The following is a 16,830-nucleotide window of genomic DNA, read 5'->3' on the forward strand; positions in this document are numbered from 1 at the left end:
TTCGGTTGCTGTCAAAACAAAGCCTTTAACGTAGGGAAACGGAGAGCTCCGTGTTTGTCCGCCAGATTAAAACGCTAGTTCATCAAAGTTTTATCCAAGTATTTAACCAGGACGTATGCTCAATCACAAATTACAAGCAAGCGTGTATTGCAACATGATTGAAAGTTGGGCGAGTTCGTACATATTCATAATGGAACAGCGCTTGTGTTGTGAATATTCTTCTGTGACCCTCGTCGCTTGTTGAGCTGTTACGTTTCATGGTGAAGCGTGTATTGCTTCGTGCACTCCTTAACTGCGATACGGTCAAAGCATATTGTCGCTAACTTTGGCGCTCGGCATTTCAGCTTTGCTGGTATCCTCCTTCATAGAGTGGAAAGGCACTGACTTTTTTCCTAAATCTATGGGTGCTGAACGATTAATTAGTATATTTACCAGTCAACACATGCTTTCATCTCTTTGCTGTGATATATAGAATTGCTGGTAGTACCGTAATTAGCGTGATCTCCTGGAAGCGGAAGAATTCGCAATTGGGCGACAAAAAATATTTGAAACTGCTTCACTCTTTTTGTTTTTTTGTTAGCAACAACTTCGAAAACCACCACAACAACGACGAAACAATCAACGAGTGAGTATTTCGCTTTTTTTTCTCTTTGTTTCTCTTAACGTTACCAGGCGGAAGATAAGAAGTGTAATAGAGCAAACTTCTAAAAACGGAACACAGCAAATACGTCATTTTTCGCAGAGCTATCAATACAGACATTAGGTTGGATACAATAGAACTCATCTAAGTGTGTAAATTTGTTTAGTTGCTAACTATTCACTTGTACTCATAAAGGCGTAGATTCACAAAGAAATTACCAATTAAAAAAACGCCTTCGAATACCTTAATCGACTACAGCAACTGGATAAAAAAAAATGAGCGTAAATTTCGTAATGATGTAGGAGCAGTGAATTGGCATGTAGCTGCTTGTTTTGCAGCAAATGTGTTAGCAACCCTCGGTATAGAAGTCCTGGCTTCTTTTTGTTCATCTTGGGTGCATGTTTCTGCATCTTCGATTGGAAATTCGGGACCGCTGGCATTGTCGCGGCGGGGTGGAAAACCACGTATTTGGCCCGTATTGTGAATATTCTTCTGTGACTCTCGTCGCTTATTGCGCTGTTAGGTTCCATGGTGAAGCGTGTATTGCTTCGTTCACTCCTTAACTGCGACACGGTCAAAGCATATTGTGGCTAACTTTTGCGCTCGGCATTTCAGCTTTGCTGGTATCCTCGTTCACAGAGTGGAAAAGCACTGACTTTTTTTTAAATCTATGGGCGCTGAACGATTCATTAGTATATTTAACAGTCAACACATGCTTTCATCTCTTTGCTGTGATATATAGAATTGCTGGTGGTACCGTAATTAGCGTGATCTCCTGGAAGCGGAAGAATTCGCAATTTGGGGACAAAAAATAGCTGAAACTGCTTCACTCTTTTTGTTTTTTTGTTAGCAACATCTTCGAAAACCACAACAACAACGACGAAACAATCAACGAGTGAGTATTTCGCTTTTTTTTCTCTTTGTTTCTCTTAACGTTACCAGGCGGAAGATAAGAAGTGTAATAGAGCAAACTTCTGAAAACGGAACACAACAAATACGTCATTTTTCGCAGAGCTATCAATACAGACATGAGGTTGGATACAGTTGAACTCATCTAAGTGTGTAAATTTGTTTAGTTGCTAACTATTTACTCATACTCATAAAGACGGCAATTCACAACGAAATTAGGAATTAAAAAACGCCTTCAAATACCTTAATCGACTGCAGCATCTGGATTGAAAAAATGAGCGTAAAATTTCGTAATGACGTAGGAGCAGTGTATGGGCCACGTTTCTGCTTGTTTCGCAGCAAATGTCTTAGCAACCCTCCCTATATCAGTCCTCGCTTCTTTTTTTTCATCTTGGGTGCATTTTTCCGCATCTTCGCTTTGCAATTCGGGACCGCTGGCATTGTCGCTGCGGGGTGGAAAACCACGTGATTTGGCCCGTGTTGTGAATATTCTTCTGTGACTCTCGTCGCTTATTGCGCTGTTACGTTCCTTGGTGAAGCGTGTATTGCTTCGTGCACTCTTAAACTGCGACACGGTCAAAGCATATTGTGGCTAACTTTTGCGCTCGGCATTTCAGCTTTGCTGGTATCCTCCTTCACAGAGTGGAAAAGCACTGACTTTTTTCCTAAATCTATGGGCGCTGAACGATTCATTAGTATATTTGCCAGTTAACACATGCTTTTATCTTTTTGCTGTAATATTGCTGATGGTACCTTAATTAGCGTGATCTCCTGGAAGCCGAAGAATTCGCAGTTTGGCGAGAAAAAATAACAGAAACTGCTTCACTCATTGTGTTTTTTTGATAGCAACAACTTCGAAAACCACAACAAAAACGACGATACAATCAACGAGTGAGTATTTCGCTTTATTTTTCTCTTTTTTTCTCTTCACGTTACCAGGCGGGAAGATAAGAAGTGTAATAGAGCAAACTTCTAAAAACGGAACACAACAAATACGTCATTTTTCGCAGAGCTATCAATACAGACATTAGGTTTGATACAGTAGAACTCATCTTAGTGTGTAAATTTGTTTAGTTGCTAACTATTCACTCGTACTCATAAAGACGGAGATTCACAAGAAATTACCAATTAAAAAAACTCCTTCAAATACCTTAATCTTCTACAGCAACTGGATTAAAAAGATGAGCGTAAAATTTCGTAATGATGTAGGAGCAGTGAATGGGCCACGTATCCGTTTGTTTTGCAGCAAATGTCTTAGCAACCCTCGGTATAGAAGTCCTCGCTTCTTTTTGTTCATCTTCGGTGCATGTTTCTGCATCTTCGATTGGCAATTCGGGACCGCTGGCATTGTCGCTGTGGGGTGGAAAACCACGTCATTTGGCAACGTCATTTTTTCTTCACCACCGAAGTGACCACCGAAGCGACTCTGGTGGCGCCATCTGGCACTTCCCCAGGAAAAAAAACTTCATCGCACACACTGGGCTACTACCAGGTGGCGGTACCGTGTCTTCAGCAGAGATATCCGGGGTACATTGTAGCGGAGGGCGGCGGGCATGGCTCCACGTTTCGCCTTCTTACAATGGCTAGTGTGTCGATTGCCATCGCAGCGCAGGAGACACTAGCTTCTGTAAAATGAAGCATCTATGAAATTTTGCTGCTAAACGACTTGGCTCCTCCCCCTCCCGAGTCAATACACGCCGCCATACAGCTTCTAAAGTAAAAAAAAAAACACAGACCGCTTGAAGGCCGTTACTCCAACAGCTTTTTCTGGGCACTGCCCCAGCTCTGAAGACCACGGGAAAGTTTTGTAAAGAAATATTTTGCCAGTGCTTTCCTTGCCCCGGAGACGTTCCGGAAATGGTGCACCATATCTCTGCTGCCTAGATGTCCATTATGCGCCTCCCTCACTCCCGCCAAAATCCAGCACCTAATTTTGCACTGTCTAAAGTTTGCACTCTACAGAACCTCTGATCCAATCTCCCTCCTAATCCTTCCTTCTCATCACTTTCATGCAGTGGTCGCCTTCACGCTGACTTTAATGGCTGAATTCTCTCGAGAAAGCGGTATACAGTGAACGTGTGTGAGGCCAGGTTCTAGCAGAACGGCTCCGTCAATGTAGAGGTGTCGACACAAGAATCACAAGCGAGCGTAACGCCACGTTGAAGGGCTCACTCCAGTCCCCGGGTTTCTAAAACTGCGCTACATTTTCACCGTATCTAAAAAAACACACATAAAAATAAAAGCATCTCCTAGGGAATGTACATTTTAATGGAGGACGTCGTACATTTACCCTGGATAAATTTCTTCCCTGCAATGCATTTTTGTTTAAAGGCAAAGCCGACCTTTACGACACCATTATAAGCTTGGTCTTTGTAAGATGTTCTCCCCACAATAATGAGTTGCACAGCGAAGCACGTCTATCTGTGGAGGTTGCATGGATATAGAAAGTGGCTGTAACTATGTTTTTATTGCAACTATTCCAAAACAAGTTATATGGCAATCAGACAACTCCTTGAATCTACGACGACACTAATATTGCGCCGAGTTTCATTTACTTTTTAAAATTACATAGTTGAGTGAAGTTGTAAATTTTGTGGAGTTCTCGTCTGCTGTCAATACAAAGCCTTTAACGTAGGCAAACGGAGAGCTCTGTGCTTGTCCGCCAGATTAAAACGCTAGTTCATCAAAGTTTTATTCAAGTAATTAACCAGGACGTATGCTCAATCACAAATTACAAGCAAGCGTGTATTGTAAGAAGTTTGAAAGTTGGGCGAGTTGGTACGTATTCATAATGGAACAGCGCCCGTAATGTGAATATTCTTCTGTGACCCTCGTCGCTTATTGCGCTGTTAAGTTCCATGGTGAAGCGTGTATTGCTTCCTGCACTCCTTAACTGCGACACGGTCAAAGCATATTGTCGCTAACTTTTGCGTTCGGCATTTCAGCTTTGCTGGTATCCTCCTTCACAGAGTGGAAAGGCACTGACTTTTTTCCTAAATCTATGGGCGCTGAACGATTCATTAGTATATTTACCAGTGTACAGATGCTTTTATCTCTTTGCTATTATATATAGAATTGCTGATGGTACCGTAATTAGCGTGATCTTCTGGAAGCGGGAGATTTCGCCATTTGGCGACAAAAAAAACCCTGAAAACGCCTCACCGTTTTTGTTTTTTTGTTAGCAACAGCTCCAAAAACCACATCAACAACAACGCAACAACCAACGAGTGAGTATTTCACTTTATTTTTCTCTGTTTCTTTTCACGTTACCAAGCGGGAAGATAAGAAGTGTAATACAGAAAACCTCTGAAAAGGGGACTTAACAAATACGTCATTTACCGCATAGGTATCACTAAAGTCATTATGTTGGATACAGTTGAACCTCAATCAAACATGTAGGTTTCTTTGTTGCTAACTATTCTCTTATACTCATAACAAACGAAGATTCGGAAAGAATGTACCATTAAAAAATACCTCCAATTACCTTAATCGACAGTAACATGCGGATTCAAAAAATGAGCGTAACAATTCGTAATGTTTTAGGAGCAAAGAATAGGCCACGTATCTGCTTGTTTCGCAGCAAATGTCTTTGCAACCCTCGCTATATAAGTCCTCGCCTATTTTTGTTCGTTTTCAGTGCATGTTTCCACATCTTCGCGTGGGAATTCGTGAGAGCTCCCATTTTCGCTGATGGGTCGAAAACCACGTGATCTGCGAACATTTTCTCTTAACCCCCGAAGCGACCACAGAAGCGACTCTGGTGACGCCAGCTGGCGCCTCCCCAGGAAAAAACTTTCGCGCACCCCGGCGTACTTCCAGGTGGCGGCACCATGTGTTCAGCAGAGATATCTGGGGTACATTGTAGCGGGGGGCTGCGGGCATGGCTCCACGTTTCGCCTTCTTACAATGGCTACTGTGTCGATTCCCAGCGCAGCGCAGGAGACACTAGCTTCTGTAACATGAAGCATCTATGAAATTTTGCTGCTAACCGACTTGGCTCCTCCTCTCGAGTCAATACACCAAGCCATACAGCTTCTAAATTACAAAAAAGAAACAAAGACCGCTTGAAGGCCGTAACTCCAACCGGCTTTTTCTGAGCACTGCCCCCGCTCTGAAGACGAGCGGAAAGTTTCGTAAAAAAATATTTTGCCTGTGCTTTCCTTGCCCCGGAGACGTTCTGGAAATGGTGCACCACATCTCTGCTGCCTCGATGTCCATTCTGCTCCTCCCTTGCACGCGCCAATATCAAGCACCTAATTTTGCACTGTCTAAGACTTTCACGCTACAGAACCTCCGATCTAATTTCCCTTCAAATCCCTTCTTCTCATCACCCTCAAGGAATGCAAAACCTTCCCGCTCATTTTAATGGCTCACTTCTCTCTAGCAAGCAGTTTACAGAGAAGGTGTGTAAGGCTAGATCTAACAGATCGTCTCCGGCAATGTAGCGATGTCGACAAGAATCACAAGCGAGCGTAGTGCTACGTTGTGGCACCCACTAAAATCCCCGGATTTGTAAAACTGCGCTACATTTTCAACGTATATAAAAACACATCAAATAAAAATATCTCTTAGGGAAAGTACATTTTATTAGAGCACGGCGTATATTTACCGTGAATAAATTTCTTCCCTGCAATGCATTTGTGTTTGAAGGCGCAAAGCCGACTTTTACGACACCGGTGTAAGCTTGGGTTTTGTAAGATGTATTTCCCACAATAATGAGTTGCACAGCAAAACTCGTCCATCTGTGGAGGTTTTATGAATATAGAAGGTGGCTATAACTCTTGTTTTATTGCAACAATTCCAAACACATTTTATGACAATCAGATGACTCCTTCGAGCTACGACGACTCTAACATTACGCCGAGTTTTATTTACTTGTTAAAATTACCCTTTAAAATCTCTTGTTTTATTGTAACTATTCTTAAACACGTTATATGTCAATCAGACGACCCTTTCAAGCTACTATGAGACTAACATTACGCCGACTTTCCTTTAGTATTTAAAATTCTATAGTTGAGTGAAGTTGAAAATTTTTTGGAGTTCTCCTCTGCGGTCAATACATAGGCTTGTATTGTAGGGAAATGGAGAGCTCCGTGTTTTTCCGCCAGATTAAAACTCTAGTTCTTCTAAGTTTTATTGAAGTAATTAACCAGGACGTATGCTCAATCACAAATTACAAACAAGCGTGTATTGCAACAAGAGAGAAAGTTGGGCGAGTTGGTACGTATTAAAATGGAACAGCGCCGGTGTTCTGAATTTTCTTCTGTGACCCTCGTCGCCTATTGCGCTGTTACATTCAGTGGTGAAGCGTGTATTGCTTCGTGCACTCCTTAACTGCGACACTGTCAAAGCATATTGTTGCTAACTTTGGAGCTCGGCATTTCAGCTTTGCTGGTATCCTCCTTCACAGAGTGGAAAGGCACTGACTTGTTTCCTAAATCGATTGGCGCTGAACGATTCATTAGTATATTTAGCAGTCTACACATGCTTTTATCTCTAAGCTATGATATATAGAATTGCTGATGGTACCGTAATTAGCGTGATCTTCTGGAAGCAGAAGATTTCGCAGTTTGGCGATAAAAATAGTTGAAAAGGCCCCACTCTTTTTGTTTTTTTGTTAGCAACAGCTTTGAAAACCACAACAAGAACGACTCAACAATCAACGAGTGAGTATTTCGCTTTTTTTTCTCTTTGTTTCTCTTAACGATACCAGGCGGGAAGATAAGAAGTGTAATAGTGCAAACTTCTAAAAACGGAACACAACAAATACGTCATTTTTCGCTTGTTATCACTTGAGACATTAGGTTGGATACAGTTGAACCTCATTCAAACATGTAGGTTTCTTAGTTGCTAACTATTCACTCATACTCATAAAGACGGGGATACAGAAAGAAAGTACCTATTCAAGAAAAAGTACCTTCAATTACCTTAATCGACTGTAACCTCTGGATTCAGAAAATGAGCGTAAAATTTCGAAATATTGTAGGAGCAAGGAATAGGCCGCGTATCTGCTTGTTTCACAGCAAAAGTCTTAGCAACCCTCGCTGTATAAGTCCTCGCCTCTTTTCCTTTTGTTTTCGGTGCATTTTTCCGCATCTTAAGTGGGAAATTCGTGACCGCTGCCGTGGTCGCTTAGGGATGGAAAACCAGCTGATCTGGCAACGTCATTATCCCTTCACCACCGAAGCGACCACCGAAGCGACACTGGTGGCGCCATCTGGCACTGGCTGAGGAGAAAAATAAATTTCGCGCACGCCAGGCAACTGCCAGGTGTCTGCACCGTGTCTTCAGCAGAGATATGCGTGGTACATTGTAGCCCAGGGCTGCGGGGATGGCTCGACGTTTCGCCTTCTTACGATGGATAGTGTGTCGATTCCCACTGCAGCGCAGGAGGCACGAGCGTCTTTAAAATGAAGCATCCATGAACTTTTGCTGCTAATCGACTTGGCTCCACCTTCTGCCTAGTCATTACAGACAGCCATACAAGTTCGACAGTACAAAAAAGAAACAAAAACCGTCACCCCAACCGGCTTTTTCTGCGCTCTGCCCCGCTGTGAAGACCAGCGAACATTTTCGTAAAGAAATATTTTTCCAATGCTTGCCTCCACCCGTCATGGGGAGGTAGTGTGTGACAGCTAAAGGGCGGTAGCTTTTTGACTGCGCTCAATGGTACGACATGTTTGTACTGAACACTGGAGAACCAACATTTTTCTGTGGAACCTTATCAAGCGCCCTGGACGTCACATGTCATCGCAACTGCTATCTAGAACAAGTTGGATATCGGACATTGAAACGCAAGGCAGCGATCACTTTCTGGTTTTCGTCACTGTGGATGGCTTACAGGGTAGTCGTTCTCAACGGACACTGCGTTGCTCTGACTGGATGTCTTTCAAATCCACAGTAGAGGGGATAGTAAACTGCAAGTCATCCTATGACGACTTAGTCCAAACAATTTTATTTGCCAGGGCAGCCTGCACTAAGTATTTGAGGTTATAGAAAAGGTATACTACCGCCGATGCAGAGTTTGAAAGACTTCATGCGTCAGAGAGCCGAAAGAAGAGCACGCCGGACGCAACCAACGGAAGATATCCGAGATGATAGAAGAGCACAGAAGGCCATTCAGAGGCACATAGTCATGTTGGCCAAGCGCGAATAGACTTTTTTTGCTCTAATTTGGGTCTCAAGAAGCCACTCTCGGGAATATGGTGCCTGGTTCGAAGTCTGCGGGCACTCTGACACAACTTCACCCCTTCAACTCTGTTTCGCTAAGCACGAACATGAGTGACCTGGACGCTACAAACGCATTCCACAGAAAAATTATCTCTTCGCCGACATCAAAATAAGACTCTCGTCGCCCACAAATGCGGCTGCCCTAGCAATAACATCACCCAAGGATGAACCGTTTTCTATGGCAGAACTCATCGCAGCACTGACCACTGTCAAAGATAGTTACGTCGCCTGGTCCGGACAATATCAGCTACACAGCCCGTTCCCATTCGTGCGAAAAGGAAAAGAAGTGGCTTTTAAGCATCTTTAATCGTTCTTGGGAAACTGGCCACGTACAGAAAAAATGGAAGCACGGGCGTTGTGTGGTTGTACTGAAGCCACGCAAAATACCGACTTCCATCTAGTCCTACGGTCCTATTGCCCTCCTGAGCTGCGTCGGCGAGCTCATAGAAAAAATGGTGCTGCATCGCCTGGACTGGGACCTGGCCACTCGCAACGCATACCCGCCACAGAAGTCTGGCTTCCGCAAGGGACGTAGTAGCATTGATAATGCCATAGCCCTTGCTAACAGCAGAAAACAAGCCAAAACACAGCGCAACGTTACAATCGCTGTGTTTCTTGATATCCCACTAGCGTTCGATGGCGTGTATCATGAAGCTATATGCTCAGCCCATGAGGTCTTTGGGCCTTGGGGGCTGCATGTATGCATGGGTCTTGGACTATTTAACCGATAGATGCATCTATATGTCAACGGGCAGTGGTGATACACCGCTATACAAGTGACCCGTGGTGTTCCTCAAGGTGGTGTCTTCAGTTCAACGCTCTTTGACATCACTATGATGGGCATAGAGAAGCGCTTAGCACAGTCACTGGAAATATTCTTGTACGCGGATTACATCTGCATATGGAGTGCTCGACGCCGCAACAGTCGGGTATTGGGTGCGAGTCTGCAACGGTCAATAAATTCCATTGCGGCATTTCTAGGAACCCGAGGTCTAGATATATCAGCTGACAAGTGCGCTGCCATCGCTTTCACGAAGCGTGATATATCAAATTATTGACGCACCGTTTCAGGCTTAACTATCCCTTATTTTGCGCGCCACAAGTTTTTGGGGTGATATTTGACGGGTCTCTAACTGGGCCAAAACACGCCCGCTATATAAAAGACAAGCTTGCGTCCTTCGCCAACATTTTCCACATGATATCTAGTAACGCTGGCGGATGCAGCTTCCCGTCTCTTCTTCGGCTGTATTACGTAATCTGCGTAGGATTGTTAGGATACAGCGTCCCTGTTCTTCGCTCCCCTATCAAAAGGAAAAGCGAGAGTCCTAGAAAGTATGCCAGCACAGGTCCTGAGGGTGTGCATTAAAGTTCCGAAGGCCGTATCCACGGTGGGAACTATGGTGGAGTGTCGACGACTGGCACCACTTGCTCTTAGCGCGCACAAGCTCCTTGGCGCTCAACTGCCATTTGTAGCACGGCAGCAAGGTCACCCATTAGCACTCAGCTCAGCCACTGAAGTGCGAGACCTTCTGCCCTGCATTACCAGCACCCTTCTCCGTCGATAAAACCACCTTGGATGTACCCGCGTCCGAAAAGTACAACTGAAGTTCTCGGCATTACCCGCTAACAAGATATCGCTACTTCTGACTTAAAGTTCTTCGCCTTGGAACTGATGCACCAAAAATACAGAGCCCACACCCATCTATACATGGATGGATCAGTGACAGCTAGCTCATCGGCTATAGGAATCTGGTTTCCGTCCTTCTGTACCACCTTCAGCGCAACGCTTAGCGACAGGACGACATCCATGGTCACCGAACTTGCCGCTCTGCGTGCTGCTTTTGTCTACCTTATAGAGCAACCAGCGCGTCAGTGGGCAATCTTCACGGATTATCGGGCTGCTCTTCAGTGCTTAAAATCATACCTGAAAGATTAGCTTGTTTACGACAGTCATGCATTCCACTTACAAGCTCTAAATGCACACCATCATGTATATTTTCAGTGGATTCCTGCCCGCTGCGAATGTCAAGGTGGGCACTGCGGCATCGATAGCGCATGTTCTGCCCGGGCCATTGATACCGATACCGTTCTCCAGAAGAGAAGCTTTTGCCCTTGCGTCCAAGGCTACCTGAAGATTTCAGCGATCTATGTGGGCTGTGCCGCCGCACATTTATGCGCCGCTTCACTCCATAGACCCGCACAGGACCTTTAGGATGTCTGACGGACTTTCAAAGCAGAACGAAGCGGTTCTTCACCGCGTGCGGGTAAATGTCTCTTACCCAAGTTATTTTCGATTCAAGGTGAAAGAGGCAGCTTTTTTCTTGTGCACTCTTTGTGTTGGCGCAACGACCTGAACCCCGTATTATGTGAGTGTACGCAGTACAGAGCAGATAGAACGTCCAGTTTAGTGTCTTTGGGTCTTCCGCTGTCTAGAGGACTAACTCTAAGTGACGTGCTAGGCCCTTGGTCGAACTCTAAACGAGCATGTCGAGCGAGAAAAGCTATATTGTCTTTCCTGCGGAGCACAGCACTTGATCAGAGTCTTTAAACAGCACTGTATTATTGAGCGCTTCATCTTCTTCTCAGTCGTTATAATAATCTCTTCATTGATCTCATTTTTTCATACTTCTGGTGTTTCAAGCGAGGCTCCTTGCCCATGGTAACCTCACCGGTATCATTCAAGAATATTCTCTCTCTCTCTCTGGCCCCGGAGACGTTCCGCAAACTGTGCACCCTATCTGTGCTGCCTCGATGTCCATTCCGCACCTCCCTCACACCCGGCAATATCGAGCACCTAACTTGGCACTGTCTAAAATTTACACGCTACAGAACCTCGGAACCAATCTCCCTCCAAAGGCCTCCTCCTCATACTTCCACCCTCGTACAATGGAACCCTTCACGCTGACTTTAATTGCTGACTTCTCTCTAGAAAGCAGTTTACAGTGAAGCTGTCTAAGGCTAGGTTCTAGCAGATCGTCTCCAGCAATGTAGCGATGTCGACAAGAATCACAAGCGAGCGTCGCACCACGCTGCGCTGCCAACTCTAATCCCCGTGTTTGTAAAACTCCGCCACATTTTCAACGCATGTAAAAACACTTCAAAAATTAAAACATGTCCTAGGGTGTGTGCGTTTTAATAGAGGGCGTCGTATATTTACCCTGGATAAATTTCTTCCTGCAATGCATTTGTGTTCATAGGCGAAGCCGACTTTTGCGGCAGTGTTGGAAGCTTGGTCTTTGTGAGATGGGTTTATCCAAGAATAGTGTTGCACAGCGAAGCACGTCTATCTGTGGAGGGAGTAGGATTATGGAAAGTGGCTGTAACTCTTGCTTTATTGTAACTACTCCAAAACACGTTATATGACAATCGAAGACTCATTCAAGCTACGACGACTCTAACATTACGCCGACTTTCATTTACTATTTAAAATTCCATACTTCAGTGAAGTTGTAAATTTATGGAATTCTCGTCTGCTGTCAATAAATAGGCTTCTATGGGAGGAAAACGGAGAGTACATGGTTGTCCACGAGAGTAAAACTCTTGTTCAGCGTTTAATTCATTTAATTACCCATTATGTATGCTGAACCGAAAATTACAAACAAGCGTGTATTGGAACACCATTTAAAGTTGGGCGAGTTGGTACATATTCATGATGCAACAGCGCCCGTGTTGTGAATTTTCTTCCGTCTCCCTCGTCGCTTATAGCGCTGTTACGTTCCATCATGAAGCGTGTATTGCTTCGCGCACTCCCTAACTACGACACGGTCAAAGCATATTGTCGCTCACGTTTACGCTCGGCACCACCGCTTTGCTGGTCATTCTCCTTCACAGAGTGGAAAGGCATGGACATTTTATTTAAATCGATGGCCCGCGGAATAATTTATTTGTATATTTACTTTTCTACACCTGCTCTTACCTCTTAGCCTTGATATATAGAATTGGTGATGGTACCGTAAATAGCGGGATCATCTGGAAGCTGGAGATATCGCTGCTTTGAGAGAACAAATAGCGGGAAAGGCCTTACATTTTGCGTGTTTTTTTTGGTAGCAACAGCTTCCACAACCACATCAACAACGTCGCAACAACCAACGAGTGAGTATTTTGCTTTATTTTTCTGTTTGTTTCGCTTCACTCTACCAAGCAGGAAGATAAGATATGTAAAATAAAGCAAACTTCTAAAAAGAGTACGTTACAATAACTTATAATTTATCGCTTAGCGACCAATACAATCGTTAGTTTGGACACAGGTGAACCCCATCAAGCATGTAATATTGTTTAGGTGCTAATTATTTACTCAGACTCATAAAGGCTGGGATTCAGAAAGAAAGTAGCAATTCAAGATAAAATGCCTCTGATTACCTCGATCGACTGTAACATCCAGATCCAGAAAATGAGCATAAAACTTCCTAAAGTTGCAGCAGCAAAGAATAGGCCGCGTATCTGCTTCCTTCGCAGCAAATGTCTACGCAAGATTATAGACTTCAGCAACCCTCGCTGTTTAAGTCCCCGCATCTTTTCCTTCTGTGTTCGGTGCATGTTTCCGCATCTTCGCTTTGGAAGTTGTGACCGCTGCCATGGTCGCTGAGGGGTGGAAAACCACGTGATCTGGCAACGTCATTTTTCCTTCACCACCGAAACGACCACCGAAGCGACACTGATGGCGTCATCTGGCACTGGCCCAGGAAAAAAACAACTTCGCCCACCCCGGGCTACTGCCAGGTGGCGGCACCATGTCTTCGGCTGAGATATCAGGGGTACATTATAACGGAGGGCTGCGGGCATGGCTCCACGTTTCGCCTTCTTACAAAGGCTAATGTGTCGATTGCCATCGCAGTGCAATTTGCACCATGCAATATGCACCGAGTGACGAGATTCTTAAGTAAAAAACATACCTAGAATATGACGTACTCCGAAAACCCAAAAAGGCACAATGAAACCAGAAATATCTATTTTACGCGCTATTACGGCCGTATTAATTTTAACTCCTAAAGGGGCATTTATTGGTACAATATGGTGGTTAAGATGTTTTTACTCTATCAGCTGCTTCTTCTACCTAAAACAGGCTTTACGTGGAATCGCTTTCATTCCCTTACAAATGGTTTAACACTCCTTTGTCCTGATAACAATAATACCAATTTTACAGCTAGCATTAAAATTAAGTAATTAAACAAATCGCGTCAAGAAGTGGCGTACACCTGGTAAGTTGCCGGCACGAACTCGATCACGTCACCGAATCTTCTTTGTGCAATTAAGATATTCACAGGACAAAAGTTAAGACACAAGTCTGGACGATTGCACTGAGGCCTCTAGTCCCAGTTTGACCTCCTCACTTGAACGATAACGTTTAGTTAGCAGACTGAAAATTGCTTTGATGTTGACCCACACGAGGTCCCTCCTGCCCCTAACACGACATTGTAGCGCGAAATTTGAGCACTTTTCAAAATTGTTGCTTTCTTTGTTACGAAACGGCTTTCGTGGCGTAAATGGAAGAGCTTATTAAGGTGTTGAAGCCTAGTTATTTTAAAGTAAACAATATTGAATCCGGTTGTTCTGTCCCATTTAAATAGGCTTTGTACGGACTTGAAGGGAAAGAATATTTCACAATTTTTTCGGAAGGAAAGTTGACAGAATAAAATGTAAGGCGTTGTGCTGCTGAGTAAAGACAAGCGGGTGCGATTCCCGGATGCGGCGGCCGCTTTTCTCGTGGTGGCGAAAAGCGAAAATGCCGGTGTATTCAAGGTTTATGCGCACACTCAACATCCCTTGGTGGTCAAAATTAATCGAAGCCCTCTACAACGGCGCGCCTCATCGCCTGTGTAGTGTGGGCTCGTTAAACCACAAAATCAATCAAAGAAGACGCGCAAAAGCTCTTTTACATCAAAACTGTGTCAAAAGTGAGTCAAAACCTTTGCTACAAGGGCATCCGAACTTCATTAAAAGCGCGTACAATGAATAGTCAAACCATCGAAGACGCAAACCCCAACCGAAAAATGAACCAAGGCGGCAATTATTTGCGCAATAAAGAAACACACCCACCAACGTTCTATCTGTACACCGATTGGTGGTTTATGACATAAATGGTAATCCTTCATGGTCTATGCATGCATTGTCTAATCTAAAACCTTTACTTTATCCCGACTCTGGACTCATCATTTTGTCGAAAATAGAAGTTCATTTTCGCGTACGCTCCGTGTATCCAGTCAGCCAACCTGTTGATGGGTTCCAAGGACACCATCGGTCAGTATACGCATTTTGCGTAATGTTCCAGTCCTTACTCCATGTTAGCATCTGTATTATTGCCTATAAAACACTCCTTGGCCAAACGGTTTTCATCTTAATGCTGGATATGAATGTTTATCATGTGCACCTATGAACTACCATACAAATGATTCATTTCGCAGTAATTTGTTGTTGCATAAAATGACCTTAAATGCCTTACTTTTTTCCTGCCTTGATTCGGAATAGCTACCAAAACAACAGCTACCACAACAACAAGCCCACCAGGCCCATGTGAGTATGTCGTCTTTTGTTTCCCTATCCCTTTACGCTACCTATAAAGAAAGCAATATATGACAGATCAAATATAAATTTGGAGAGATTACTATGAGTTAGCACTTTTTCTCAGCTGCCATATACACATATGCAAGTTTCTCAAGCAAGCATCTAAACTCGTTCCATACTATGACATCCTTCGGTGAACGCGGAGTATTCCCACATGTATGTAAAGCAGACGAGTCTTCAAGGTGGTAGTGCATGAACGAAACAATGTCGGTGCGGGCAACAATTGGCACAGAACTGTACATCATATTATCATAATCGCGTTATCAGATGAGTTTGTGCATCACGGGAGAACCTCGCACTTCCACTCCTGCCCAGCGCGGCTTGTATTCATTCTGCCTCCCGAATGTCTTACCTGATCTCTCAACCAAGTCATCTGTCATACTATGCACCCTGTCGTGTGTGTGGGCAGCTACTGTTTTCTTATGGGCCACCAATTTTCACCGCCCAACTCAAGGTTTCTCTTATAGGAGCAGCTAGGAGGTCTTCCGGGGGAATGTCTTCTTCAATTCAGTTAGCTTGTTTCCCGTTGCTAAGCGCCAACCCTAGAAATCTTTCTGTTGCTGCTTTGTCCCACCTGCGTTTTGTTTGAAGGTGCTTGGTGAGTTCATACGTTTCAGACTCATTGGTGATACGCGGAAGCTCAGAATGATTGAATATTGTGCTCGTCATCCTGTTAATAGGAATACTTGACAGCACTGCCGAAGTGAAGGCGAGCCCGTAAAATGAAGGCCAGCCCACCATGAGATTTATATTCTTGATACCACCGGATGTTTATTTTCATAGCCTTTGGTAGAAGCTTCGTGTGTGTGTTCATGAATAATTTCGTCTTCTAGGATGTACCATTTACTTCCTGATGCCCCCCTGAATCACTATATGACCGCCTTCGGTTCTTTCACCGAACGATGATGGGGCTCACTACTACGCTGCTTGAAATTGTAGCTCATTGTTAAAAAAGAGTAGGAATTTTCAGCCTGTATTCCATTATTTGCTGTGAGGAGGACATTACTTTTCTTTCTTGTATGTAAGAGTAAAACCATCAAGTAAGCTCAAAAGCAAAGTGCTCTTTCGGGTCGATTTCCGAATATTCAAACAAATCCTTGTCAAGAGCATTGTGGGGCTTCTAATTTACATGAGAAATAAAGCGCGCTTTTTCGCGTACATTTTTTGTGTAATTCGCGTGTATTTTGCCTGGTTCAACGAAGCGAAATAATGCTAATAAGACATAGCTCATGTTGTTGTTAGTGAAAGTAGCATAGGTTTTTTGTTCTGAAAGAAAGTCCATGCTCTCTTCTTACGAGCACTACGTACATCCTTTATGATGGCGAGGTGGCATTGAAGTACTACACCAATCGCAAAGAAAAGCGGCAGCTCTAGCGCTGTCCTATTCCTCTAGTCCTAATCTCATCCGCCAATCTATCTCTCGTTTATTAGCATTTGCGTTATAGAGGGGGCAGTTGTCGCTTACAATGCTAAGCTATCCCTCCCAAGAA

The 16,830-nt window shown here is 44.0% G+C and overlaps 1 protein-coding gene across 1 annotated transcript in view; it reads left to right on the plus strand.

Moving 5' to 3' along the window:
- Positions 1-15,250: 15,250 nt before the first annotated feature.
- The window catches only part of LOC144148772 (uncharacterized), an 85,587-nt gene continuing 84,007 nt past the window's right edge, over positions 15,251-16,830 (plus strand). The window contains exon 1 of the mRNA XM_077680283.1: positions 15,251-15,289. The gene's annotated coding sequence lies outside the window, so the exon portion shown is untranslated. The remainder of the gene's footprint in view (positions 15,290-16,830) is intronic.

Source organism: Haemaphysalis longicornis, unplaced genomic scaffold (genome assembly GCF_048455015.1).
Source record: "Haemaphysalis longicornis isolate Haplotype H1 unplaced genomic scaffold, Haemaphysalis longicornis Haplotype H1 scaffold_8, whole genome shotgun sequence".
Lineage (NCBI taxonomy): Eukaryota > Metazoa > Arthropoda > Arachnida > Ixodida > Ixodidae > Haemaphysalis > Haemaphysalis longicornis.